Source organism: Eretmochelys imbricata, chromosome 3 (genome assembly GCF_965152235.1).
Source record: "Eretmochelys imbricata isolate rEreImb1 chromosome 3, rEreImb1.hap1, whole genome shotgun sequence".
NCBI classification, from domain to species: Eukaryota; Metazoa; Chordata; order Testudines; family Cheloniidae; genus Eretmochelys; species Eretmochelys imbricata.
The window spans coordinates 180,696,492-180,709,844 of record NC_135574.1 but is presented as its reverse complement, the minus strand read 5'-3'; the positions used below and the strand labels follow the sequence as shown (position 1 = coordinate 180,709,844).

Sequence of the window (13,353 nt, the reverse complement as noted above, 5' to 3'; positions counted from 1 at the left end):
AAAGTGTTTTGCTATGCAAGCAGAGTTTTTTCACATCTAATACAATGTACATGTACAAAAGATAATAAGGAAATCACGGAGTAGGGGAAAGGAAAGAATCCATCTTGAAAAATAAAGTGCAGAATTTTCAATGTCATATTTGACAAGTTAAATGTTTCCCTCAGGTATTCTAAAATTAAACAACCTGTACTTTGATAGTATTTTAATTCAAGGTCTCAATGACCTTAGCCATAAGAAGAAGATTTAGATAAGGCTGAACTGTTTTTAAACCTCTTTTCCAGGAAGTACAGAAGGCATATCTTCTACCATCTACTTTTTATTTCTTGAACAATCACACATTTTAGCATACAGATGAAAACAAATTGAAACTGGGGCTCTGACCCTGTACTGGGAACCATGTAAGTGGGCTCCTGCATAAGCACATAGATGCATTGACTCCCACAGGTCTGTGTATGGACATGAAAGGGCCTATCTGACTGTCAAACTCCTGTGTGTTCCTTCTGAAACATAAAAGAAAGACTCTATTCCATTACCTATGCTATCTTTGGAGGATTCCACATTCAGGACACAGATGCAAAAGTGTGACCACACTTATTATAGGCTCTGTATCAGTAGTTTCTACTTTTAGGGTTCAAGATTGCTTCTTTTTTTATGATATGAAGATCCAGTAAATACCAATTTTTCTATAACCCAAGAATGCTCACGACAACTCAGGAAGAGACAATGCCAAGGACGCAATTTTGTCACAAGTGTAATGAGCAGAATTGTGCATGAAAATCAATAGTAATACATGGACTTCACTGAGTAGATGAGTGCCAGAATCTAGGATGTGTACTGCTGATTAAGAGAATTGGTAGTATTGTAAAAAGAACTTGTGCCTTTACAGGGAAGCTACATTATAGAGTAAGTTACATGGTAATCACATTCCCCTCTATCACTTAAGATGCCAAATGGGGGGGTGGGGAGGACTGTGTGCATAGGGCTCTGCAGGGGAGCGCATGCATTCTTTTCATTACAGAGAAAGGGTTTCTGCGGCAGCCCTTGATACATTCATGTGGAAGGTTCTAATGAAGGTTGACCAGGAGATGGTCAACAGGGAGAGTTTCTGGGTTCAGTGGTACCAGAATGTCACACAACTAGTTCAGAGAAGCTATGGTTGCTAATCTAGGCCATAGACTTGAAAAAGAGCTGCAGGGAGGGTTGAGGTTGACAGTGGGATGTGAAGGATTTCACCTGCTAAACATCTGCATATTCCATTATGAGTCAAATTGATTTAATCTGGCATGCATTTGTACTTGTCCACATAATGAAGTCTGAGTCATGTTACCTTAGCTAAGGTTTCAGATGACTAATTCTAAGAGACACACATTTTGCCACCTAACTTTCCAAAACAAAACCGCAAAAACCAAGGCACAACATAAAGACAAACCCCAAAACAACCTTCCACACCTCCACCGCCATACACACACCAGTAAGAATCCTTGTTTCTTGAAAAATCTCATGCTTAAATGTGGACCAGAAGGGGAGGATTTTGCTTTTTAGGACAGGAGGACAATAATTTAGACAAGCCAAGTTACGTAGCTCTGGGATAAAAAAAAACAACACTTTTTTTTTTGGTGCATTCTCCTGATGTTCTCATGTCACCTAATAGCTCAGAAAAATCTTGCTTTTATAGGATTTCTCACTTATGGTTACTGAATTCATAACCAGCAAAACAATCAATGTATTTCATTTGGGGAGCTTGAATATATTTTTTGGCCATCAATTTTATAATTATTTCCCCAGCAGCCAGCATTACAATGATTTTCAGAACAGCATGCCAGGCCTTTACTGGAGGTCTTTATTTAAAGGTCCTAATCCTTACTGGTACTGAATGCCAGTCACTTATATTAAACTTCAACAGAACATGGGAGTGCTTGGCACTTTGTAAGAGGCTCTCACCATCAGCTCCTCATATAAGCCAGTCTTTCTATTTTTGCTAAAAATATGGTATGTAAGCTAGATAAACGCTGAATTTCTAAGGCAAGTAACTGACTTGTGACATTTACAATGTTCACCTGAAAGTCTGTGACACACCTGGTTTTTCATTTAATTGTAAATAAGATGATATTTTACTGCAGTGATCAGAGATAAATCTTACGAACAATTTAGAGATCTATGAATGATAAGGTTATACACAAGAAAACAGCATTTCTTTTCCCCAGCTGTCAAGGAATGTTCGTTAGAGCCACACACATATTTTAAGATTACTAGAATGTTGCAAAAACATGTGAACTGGACTTCTCTGCAATGACAGAAGTGCAACAATACCCAGATGTGGGTTGTCTACAGTCAGCCATTTTGCCTAGAGTGATGTCTGCTGAATGATGCTAGATACATGCTTTTTTACACCAAGTGTACTCCAAGTCATAGAATCATAGAAGATTAGGGCTGGGAGAGATCTCAGGAGGTCATCTAGTCCAACCCCCTGCTCAAAGCAGGACCAATCCCCAATTAAATCACCCCAACCAGGGCTTTGTTAAGCATGACCTTAAAAACCTCTAAAGAAGGAGATTCCACCACCTCCCTAGGTAACCCATTCCAGTGTTTCACCACCCTCATAGTGAAAAAGCTTTTCCTAATATCCAACCTAAATCTCCCCCACTGCAACTTGAGACCATTACTCCTTGTTCTGTCATCTGCTACCACTGAGAACAGTCTAGAGCCATCCTCCTTGGAACCCCCTTTCAGGTAGTTGAAAGCAGCTATCAAATTCCCCCTCATTCTTCTCTTCCGTAGACTAAACATCCCCAGTTCCCTCAGCCTCTCCTCATAAGTCATATATTCCAGTCCCCTAATAATTTTTCTTGCCCTCCACTGGATGCTTTACAATTTTTCCACATCCTTCTTGTAGTGTGGGGCCCCAAACTGGACACAATACTCCAGATGAGGCCTCACCAAAGTCGAATAGAGGGGAACGATCATGTCCCTCAATCTGCTGGCAATGCCCCGACTTATACAGCTCAAAATGCCGTTAGCCTTCTTGGTAACAAGGGCACACTGTTGACTCATATCCAGCTTCTCGTCCACTGTAACCCCTAGGTCCTTTTCTGCAGAACTGCTGCCTAGCCATTCGGTCCCTAGTCTAGCGCTACATGGGATTCTTCTGTCCTAAGTGCAGGACTCTGCACTTGTCCTTGTTGAACCTCATCAGATTTCTTTTGGCCCAATCCTCCAATTTGTCTAGGGCCCTCTGTATACTATCCTTATCTTCCAGCGTATTTAGTACTCCTCCCAGTTTAGTGTCATCTGCAAACTTGCTGAGGGTGCAGTCCACACCATCCTCCAGATCATTAATGAAGATATTGAACAAAACTGGCCCAAGGATCGCCCCTTGGGGCACTCCACTTGATACCGGCTGCCAGCTAGACATGGAGCCATTAATCACTATCCATTGAGCCAGCTTTCTATCCACCTTATAGTCCATTCATCCAGCCCATACTTCTTGCTGGCAAGAATACTGTGGGAGACTGTATTAAAAGCTTTGCTAAAGTCAAGGAATAGCACGTCCACTGCTTTCCCCCCATCCACAGAGCCAGTTATCTCGTCATAGAAGGCAATTAGATTAGTCAGGTATGACTTGCCCTTGCTGAATCCATGCTGACTGTTCCTGATCACTTTCCTCTCCTCTAAGTGCTTCAGAATTGATTCCTTGAGGACCTGCTCCATGATTTTTCCAGGGACTGAGGTGAGGCTGACTGGCCTGTAGTTTCCTATGTCCTCCTTCTTCCCTTTTTTAAGGATGGGCACTACATTAGCCTTTTTCCAGTCATCTGGGACCTCCCCCAATCGCCATGAGTTTTCAAAGATAAGTCCAGTTCCCTCAGCCTCTCCTGGTAAGTCATGTGCCCCAACCCACTACTCATTTTCATTGCCCTCTGCTGGATTCTCTCCAATTTGTCCACATCCTTTCTGTAGTGGGGGGACCAAAACTGGACGCAATACTCCAGATGTGGCCTCACCAGTGCCGAATAGAGTGGAATAATCACTTCCCTCGATCTGCTGCAATGCTCCTACAAATGCAGCCCAATATGCCATTAGCTTTCTTGGCAACAAGGGCACACTGCTGAGTCATATCCAGCTTCTCATCCACTGTAATCCCCAGCTCCTATAGCAGTGCATGGGACTCTGCACTTGTCCTTGTTGAACCTCATCAGATTTCTTTTGACCCAATTCTCTAATTCAGTGGTGGGCAACCTGTGGCCCGTGGGTCGCACGTGGCCTGTCAGGATAATCTGCTGGCAGGCAACGAGACAGTGTTTACATTGACTGTCCACAGACAGGCCACCCACAGCTCCCATTGGCCACGGTTCACCAATCCTGACCAGTGGGAGCTATACGAAGTGGTCGCCAGCACGTCCCTGTGGCACACGCCGCTTCCTGCAGCTCCCATTGGCCAGGAACGGTGAACCACGGCCACTGGGAGCTGCCGGCGGCCATGCCTGCAGACTGTCAATGTAAACAGGTTTCAGAGTAGCATCCGTGTTAGTCTGTATCCGCAAAAAGAACAGGAGTACTTGTGGCACCTTAGAGACTAACACATTTTATTTGATCATAAGCTTTTGTGGGCTACAGCCCACTTCATCGGATGCATGTAGTGGAAAATATAGTAGGACGATTTTATATACACAGAAAACATGAAACAATGGGTGTTACCATGCACACTATAACGAGAGTGATCAGTTAAGGTGAGGTATTACCAGTAGGAGAGAAGAAAAAAAAACCAAAAAAACAGCTTTTGTAGTGATAATCAAGATGGGCCATTTCCAGCAGTTGACAAGAACGTGTGAGGAACAGTATGGGGGAAAAATAAACATGGGGAAATAGTTTTACTTTGTGTAATGACACATCCACTCCCAGTCTTTATTCAAGCCTAATTTAATGGTGTCCAGTTTGTAAAATTAATTCCAATTCAGCAATCTCTCATTGGAGTCTATTTCTGAAGTTTTTTTGTTGTAATATTACAACAGTGCCCCACTTGTATATGAATTTCTGTATGTATTTGCACACATTTACTACAATTACTCATGCAAAAGAGTATTTAAACATATTTATGACTATAGAGACAAGCATCTAGCAATGAAGAAGTAGACACAATGGATGTGGGTACATATTCAGGTAATTAAGGGCACAAAAGTAGGTGTGCAGAGCACATGCAAGAATGTACAGTAAACTCTAGCCTCCCATTTTAAAAAATGAGGCTCATCAAGGATGCAGGTGAGTTCTTAATTTCAACTGTTTGATCAATTTAAAACTCATTTCTCTTTCTTTTATTATGCATTATTTAGAAGCAGTTCAAAGAAACTTTTGATTCCTCAGTAGTGAATTGGTAAACGGAAGGCATCAAGCTGAGATAAGATCAGTGTGACTAAAATCTTGCAATTTGGAAAGAAGCAGTGGATCAAATTGTGCTCGCAGATGCAACTGTACAGAGCTATTAATGTCAGTGGCATTACACAACTGTAACAGAGCTCAGTGTTTTGGCCTATTATTTTTTAAAATATCAACAAGCTATCTCAGATCATGAACAATTATTTCATGTATAGACTCAGCCAATGAACACTAAATGTAGTTTGCTACAAGTTTTACAACTATCTACAATACAATCATATTCTAATGTGTCTCAAATACATCTTCTGACAACAAATAGGTGGGTCCTTGTGAATGGTTGTGTGATTATTTTTAAATGGTTAAAGCTTCACTACCTCTCATCTAACAGTCTTGACTGGCCTCCATTTATTCAGAGCAGATACTAGAACCACAGTTGGACAGCAGTGATGCTTTAATTTATGCACATCTAAATACTACAGTGATAGGCACATTCAAATTCCACAGAGGAGTCTTAGAAACATTCAGTATCAGGAAGCTGTTTGTCTAACAGTGTCTTTCTGGGTACAAAGCCCCTTCAGAACAGGACTATGCAAAACTTGGCAATTTACCTGTACTTTTTGGTTACAAATTGAGCCTCCCGGAGTTTTGCTTTCAGTTCTGGATTTCAACTCATCCCAAACTATAGAAAGGGAAACATAACTAAATATGAATTCTGCCCAGGGTCAGATCTAATGATGAAAAACTGTACTGAAATAATAGCCACCAGTTTAAACAAGCAAACAGTTTCATGAATTTTTCTGTGGCAACCGCACAGATCAGCTTTTGATATCTCTTTTTGCATGAGCTGTTCACTGACAAAAATATGTCAGCTTTAGATCAGTACATTGGAGCTCTGTCTAATTCTTTCCTGGTGTTTTGTGGAACAGTGATCAACACTCATTTTATTAAATTATAGGGATGCCACAAGAAGGTTGTTTATTAACTGACATTTTATGGTATAAAAGAAGACATGGCAATACACCTGTCTTTTTAATCAGAGCTAATGAGAGATGCTGATACTGTTGGATCCATTAACAACCTCCCATTTACAAAAATTGCTTTCTTGGAAGATTCAAAGCTGGATGAATTCCAGCTAGTTAACACTATTTCTGAAGAAACTGCAGCTCCAGCATTTGGCTGGAAAAGCTGCCTAATACCTAGTGCCAGCAGATTTTTTAGGATGTTCTTTGATACCTATTTCAACTTCTGTAAGAAAGGTGGGAGTTATCTTGGACTCACAGCTCTCTTTTGATAAACATATTAAAAATGTGGTCAAAAACAGGGTTTTTTCTCATCATTTTGGGAAATATCCTCTGGGATTTAATCCTACCTGACTCCTGCAGACTTGGAAATCATGTGGCAGGTTTGCTACACCTAGACAGGTCCACAATTCTACTCTTCTCTCTTTGCTGCTATGCCAGCATTTTTTCTCCTACAGACACTGATTGATCCAGAATGAATGAGACAATGATCTCTGGTCCCCAAACAAAGAAGAATAATCCATTCCTATTCTGATATCTTCTCAAACCGATTTTCCATTTCCCTTTTTGTCTCATGTACTTTGGGTCTACAGAATTTCATTGAAGTTCTCAGTTGAAATAAACCTAATTCCCAGCATTTCCTAAGGGATTTCATTCTTCCCACAGTTCATGTTTATAATCTTTATTGATACGAGGAAGTGGCACACACAAATCAAGGAAAAAGTGGGTTTGCTATGTTTCCTTTAAGCTGGACTTCTATAAATTCCTAACTATGTTAAGTTTTTGTCCAAGAGACTTTGTACAATTGAACTGCTCCACTGTGAAAGTCTTTACTGGGTGATGTTACACTTCTCTGTAGCAGTTTTAAATCTGGGTTTAAAACTTTAAAAATATTTAAATGAGCCAATAATTATATTAGGAACAACTGCTATTAAAATATGGGAGGGTTTTTTACAGCACATTCAAATTGTTGAGAAAATGTCAAGTAATTAATATATTCTTATTAATATACTAAATAGAAAATAGTATTTCTACACATAATATTTTCCAAAGGATGTTCACACATTGTATGTCTAAAACACATAGTACCTAACAGCTACAATCCATTCCAGAAGGTTATTTCCAAATGCCTGTGCAACATTTATAATACACAGCACAAAGAGCTATTATGTGTTTCTTAACTAGTTCATTCACTATAAAGATTTTTGAAGTACATATTACTACAGTATCTGACTGCCCTTTACATAATTTCAATCAAGAAAACACAGCATTTTTGCTTATATAGGGAACATATAGTTAATACATCTGCAGTGACAAAATCATAACTGAAATGAGGAGTGACCAGACAAGACTTGCTGCCAAGGGAATTCCACATAGAGATAGTTAACAACCTGGCTGTTAGGCCTTGTATCTTGCTCTAAAATACCCAGGTTCCAGCTTCAAGGACATCCAGTGGGAGTAATCTTCAGACCCAATGCACTGCAATTGAATATGTCCTACAACCACCTCCTGCAAGTACCATCCAGGCAACTGACAGCAAAAGAATTTCTGCAAAGTACAGCTACTAAAATGGGGTACATGGGAGAAACAGTCTCTAAAATAACTGGGTTCTAGACCATTTATAATTTGAAAGTTTGTAATTCAAGGTGTTGATGGATCCCTGATAAGCAGCCAGTTCAGGGCAAGGAAAATATGTATAATATGCTCATTGCATAGAATAGAATTGCTCTGCCCTACCTAAAAAGGCATGGATAATAGTGGCAAGGCCCACATTTTCCAGGGAAGAAAATATCTTGGGTTGCCAAAAGGTAAGAGGAGGAATTTCTCGCCACTGCTGTAATCTAGTAGCAGAGACTAATTCAGTAAAATCCAGAAACTATAATATAACTATAATCCTCAACTAAGAAAACAATCATAGTTCCTCCCAATTCCTCAAAAGGCTTCCTATTGCAAACAAGCAGTATTTCACTTCTACCTAAATTAAGATCATAGCTTGCTGCAGTATCTCTCTAGCTGTTGGGGATGGGGAGGATGGGAGTTGGTCCTAAACCTACGAGCGCTTCATGTTTTAATCAAAGGAAGTTTCATATATGGAGTGCATGCAGGACTAGTCGTTAAGAGAGCAAGGGAACCACTCAGTCAGGACCCAATGAGGAGGAGATATTGAATTAATTGTTTCCTGCGTATTAACAACACTGTAGCCAATAATACCTTAGTCTCTCCAAACAGTTATGCATACCTGGGACTTCAAAAGCGAGAACCGTCAGGGAAGATCAACTGTCTAGCACATTGCTTAGGATATCTTAGAGACAATGAATAAAGCCGTCTTAAAGTGGCTATGTTTAACTCCTACCAGATTTTCCACAGTTTAGTCATCAATAATTCTGACAAATAATACTGTCTGATCTTATTCCATTGTCCTGCAGATGCATTAAATATTCATACTAAGTGAACCATCAGGTCTGCAGACCAAATAATTGAATCATATCATAGAATCATAGAATATCAGGGTTGGAAGGGACCCCTGAAGGTCATCTAGTCCAACCCCCTGCTCGAAGCAGGACCAATTCCCAGTTAAATCATCCCAGCCAGGGCTTTGTCAAGCCTGACCTTAAAAATTGGGAACCAAATACAGCTGGTTTGGAAAAGTTTAACTTTCATCTAAATTTTTACAAGGGGGGAAAACAAAGTTTACATTTTTGTCTACATTTTTGTACACACTTTGTTTTAATTGAAAAACCAAAATATTTTCCAAAATTCTCAGTTGTTTTGTTTTGTTTTTGATAAGACTTGTTCAAGGATTTCTGTCAAAGTGTTTCTAGATGGAAAATTAGTTTTTCCACCAAACAGAAATTTTTGGCCAAAAAAACCTAAGGAAAATTGTGATATTTTGTTAAAAATTGAACTCCTAAAAACAGACATGTTCAAGCAATTCAAAATGGCAACACAGAGCCTCATGGAAGATTCAGTTCAGGTTTCTTATGCTCTCAGTGTTCTTGATGGCTTGGCTCTCCAGGTGGTCTAGATCTCCAATGATGCACTGCTGCTTGGGACTCCTATGATGCATTCTGACCTCTCACCAAGTAGTAGTGCTGAAACTAGGGGTGCTGGGAGTGCTGCTGAACTCTGACTTGAAGTAGTCGTAACAAACACCACATACATGGTTTCCATCATCAGAACCCCCACTATACAAATTGTTCCAGCACCCCTGTCGCCAAGAGGGCAGAAAATGGCGCATCATAGGAAGAATAGTGGACTGGTCATGAGTGGGGGAAGGGTCCAGCTTGCAGGTGACAGGACAGACCTTTCTGAATTCAGACCCTCAATTTGTGAAACTGCAAAAATAGTGTGAAAAACTGTTCAGTCCATCCTGGACATAGCTACCATGGTCCTGGAAGGAAATCACCTCATAGCTGATCAATCTTGTTGGCAGAGCAGACTGAAAATTCTCCACGGTGAGAAACATTCTCTTGAGACCCAGTGAGGGCACTCAAGATGGCTCACCACCCAGCTCAAGGCTGCTGAAAAGCGATTTATAGGTGCCATGTTGGAGGAAAAGACAGGCCTCTGAGCAACCATAGTTCTGTAGGAGACAGTGGAGGTCAGTCTCAGTCCCATACCACTGATGTACCAATCTGTTTCTCTCTCATACTTCACATGTCTTCGGCCATTGATAAACTATAGCAATTTCAGACCATTAAGGGAAAGGATCCTGGTATACACTCCTCTCCGCCCAAAGGTATAGATCCTACTGGAGAAAACTGGAATATGCCAGTGCCATTAAAAGCCCTTTATAAAGATACTTGTATCAACAGGCATGCAAGATTACATTATGTTATATTTGAAACTGTGTCTTGCAACTAACTGTTCTGTTTATTTCTGGCTATCAATCAGAGATCAGGCATTTCTCTCGGGCCTAGGTTCTATGAAAATGGCATTTACTGTCTATTTAAGTAAATTCCATTTTAATCCATGATGAAGAATATGTAAAACTAAACTAAAAACTAATTAAAACATCCAATGTGAAATGTGCAAGTGACACATTAGACACCCCTCTGCAATATCTATATGCACATATGTTATAAATATTAAATTCGAGCTGATCTAAACATTTCCACAAAAAGACAACATTTTCATGAAAAGCTTTCCCATTTCTCAGCTAGTTTATATACTTACATGCACACACACAAATGAGCTTTAAGAAGAAAAAATATAAAGCTTGAGATCCAGACCATTGTCTATTGTGTATCTGCACTACGAATGATTTTCTAAAATAAAATATGGAACCTATCAATGCACTCTCAGCTGGAAGGCATTTTCAATATCCTTGCTTTTATTCTCTTGTTTTCCCATCCATTAACTCCAGTAAAGGTTCCTCAACACCATGATCAACTACAATATTCACTCAGCATTCTGCCCCCTTTCAAAGGCCTGTTGAGACCATTTTCTCCCTCCCATCTCTTTCCCCTCTCTCTCTCTCTCTCACTTCCCTACCACAGACCTTACCAAAGGCAAGGAGACAATTACATCATTCAGAAAAGGAAAGTGAAGGAGAAAAAACAACAACAGCCAGTCAGTGAGGCCTCACAATAATTCTAAATGGGTAATTGTCTGAGGCCACTGAGGGCTATTAGTATTAGCTATTCAGCAGTGGGCATTAACACTAAGCAATTCTGTATGAGAGTGAGAGACAGAATCTTCTTAAAGGGTATGACCAGATTGTTGTCTGGATCATTTAATTGACTCTGTGCCAGAGCTATGGTGAGGGGCTTCAGGAAACCAGCATCTCCTTTGTGTCAAACAGCTCCCTATCCTATATAAAATATAACATACTAGGAGTTCAGTTATACATTATGAGCCAGATCCTCAGTTGGTGTAAGTCAGCAGGATTCCATTAAGTCAATACAGCTATGATGATTTACCCCAGTTTAGGATTTGGCCCTAATGTCATCTTTCCAAACCAGTTTGGGGCTGCTTTATCTTTCACCCCATCTTCCAAATGGTATAAGTCATCTTATTTTTGATCGCTTCCTTCCAGAACTGCATATCCCTTCGCACCCCCAAAGAGAGCAGGCCTTTTGTTCCTCCCGGGCTTTATGGGAGTCCATGAACCTAGAACAAGATTTTATAATGGGCTTTTTTTTTAATAGCAGATCAGCCTGTACCTCCAACTCCAAGTCTCTTATAAGCTACAGCTGTAGATTTCGGCCACCTTCAGCAGACAAGATCTTCATACCTTGTGCGTTTAGTATATCAGATAGAAATGACAAAGTGATATAAAAAGTAAACATTTGCCATAGTCTAGTACAGATGCCAGCTATAAGAAATACCAGACTGAAATAAATTCTGAAGTACTTTAAAGGGAGCCAAGTAAACAAAAATGTATTCTGATTATGTGCAAGAGCATTGTCTTCATTTAATCTCCTATTTACATACTGTGATGCATTACAATCCCATGTAATATCTTTGGGGACCATATTGTATTAAATTTATATATAATTGTGGACCAGGGATTGTATGCAACTTTGTGGGGTGGGGGGAGAGGGTTACCATAACTCCACCAGGAACTAAAAACAGTGAGAGGTGATTAAGGTGAATCACTCGGGTTGTAAACACTTCCAGAGAGGTACCATTCCTCCGGGGAAGCTTGCATATATGTTTTCTGGAAACCAGCTGGCAAAGAAAAGACTTTTGATCTAAAAAGACTGGGTTTAAACCAACTTTGGGCCTCTTTTCTGATCCCCCAAATGGACAGGACCTTCTATCCAATGAGTGACCAAGCTCTTATGGAAGGGTTATAAAAATTTTGGCCTACTAAGGCCCCATCAGACTGATGGCTGACTGTGGCTAAGCTTTTAGCATATGTACAAGAACATTTATTTTTGTATATGTTTTCTCTGTGATGCTTTTACCTTTAAGAAGAAATGTGCCTGCTTAGAAAGAGTTGTGTGGTAACTTCTAACTGCTGGCAATACATTGTTAACTCTTGGAGGGAAAGCAACACACGTGCTGACATTAGGCAGACTGGCTTACTGGGGATATCACAGCTTAAGGCTGGGAGCTTTACAGACTTAAAACCCTTGGTCAGAAGGGAGTGGGAGAAGGGTCCCTGCCCAGAGACAGGTGATGGCTGGAGACCTACTGGGCCCTCCTGGAGAGGCCCATGGAGCAGGGAATACGGGTGCAGTTTTCCTGAAATTGACACATATCCACAAATCTGAGTTTGATTTTTTTGGATAAGATGTATTTGAAGAGAAAATATTTACTAATTAGAGTGGAAAATTGAACTGTATTATTCTTACATTTTTAATTGTAAACAATAATGTATTTGGAGATAATTTAATAGTTGAGAGCTTTTCCAGTCCAACATGCACACATAAAAGAAGGTGTTAGATAAAGTCTGGAGAGACATTTCTCTTACGCCACCTAACAATATTTCCAAGAGCTAAATTACCCTTAGTCAAGGTTAACTAATTCTTTCTGTTGCCACCTCTGGATGCCCGAGCTACACAATTCATGCTCTAATCCCACTGAAAATAGCCAAAGGGCAAATGAAATCCTTCATGATCAGCAGCAGAAGTTGAAGGGGTGCTAGAATTCAGACTTTCAAGTAACCTGTTATTGGAATTTTCTTCTTTCAGTAGCAGTGTGATAAGACATTTTATTGTCATCTTCATTCAGAGGAGTTGGTAATAATCTGCTATTTCTGCAGTATGAATGGTATTGCTATGAGCTGCTATTCCTTCCACCCACTTACCAGGTCATCCCCTATAATGCAAAATTCTGGGCAATCAGTCAAGCAAAACCAAAGTACCTTTTCAAAGATGGAGAATACATTGAGGATGAATGGATAGATAGGAAAAGGCTGAGCACAATGTCTAAATGGTTCATTTTTCTGTGTAGAATTTAAATACACTTTTATCTTCTGAAGGTCCTTTCCCTCTTTTTATCCTTCATCATATGC

At 40.0% G+C, this 13,353-nt stretch overlaps 1 protein-coding gene across 23 annotated transcripts in view; it reads right to left on the bottom strand.

Moving 5' to 3' along the window:
- The window catches only part of NRXN1 (neurexin 1), a 1,233,750-nt gene that overhangs the window by 857,033 nt on the left and 363,364 nt on the right, over positions 1-13,353 (bottom strand). The window lies entirely within an intron of this gene.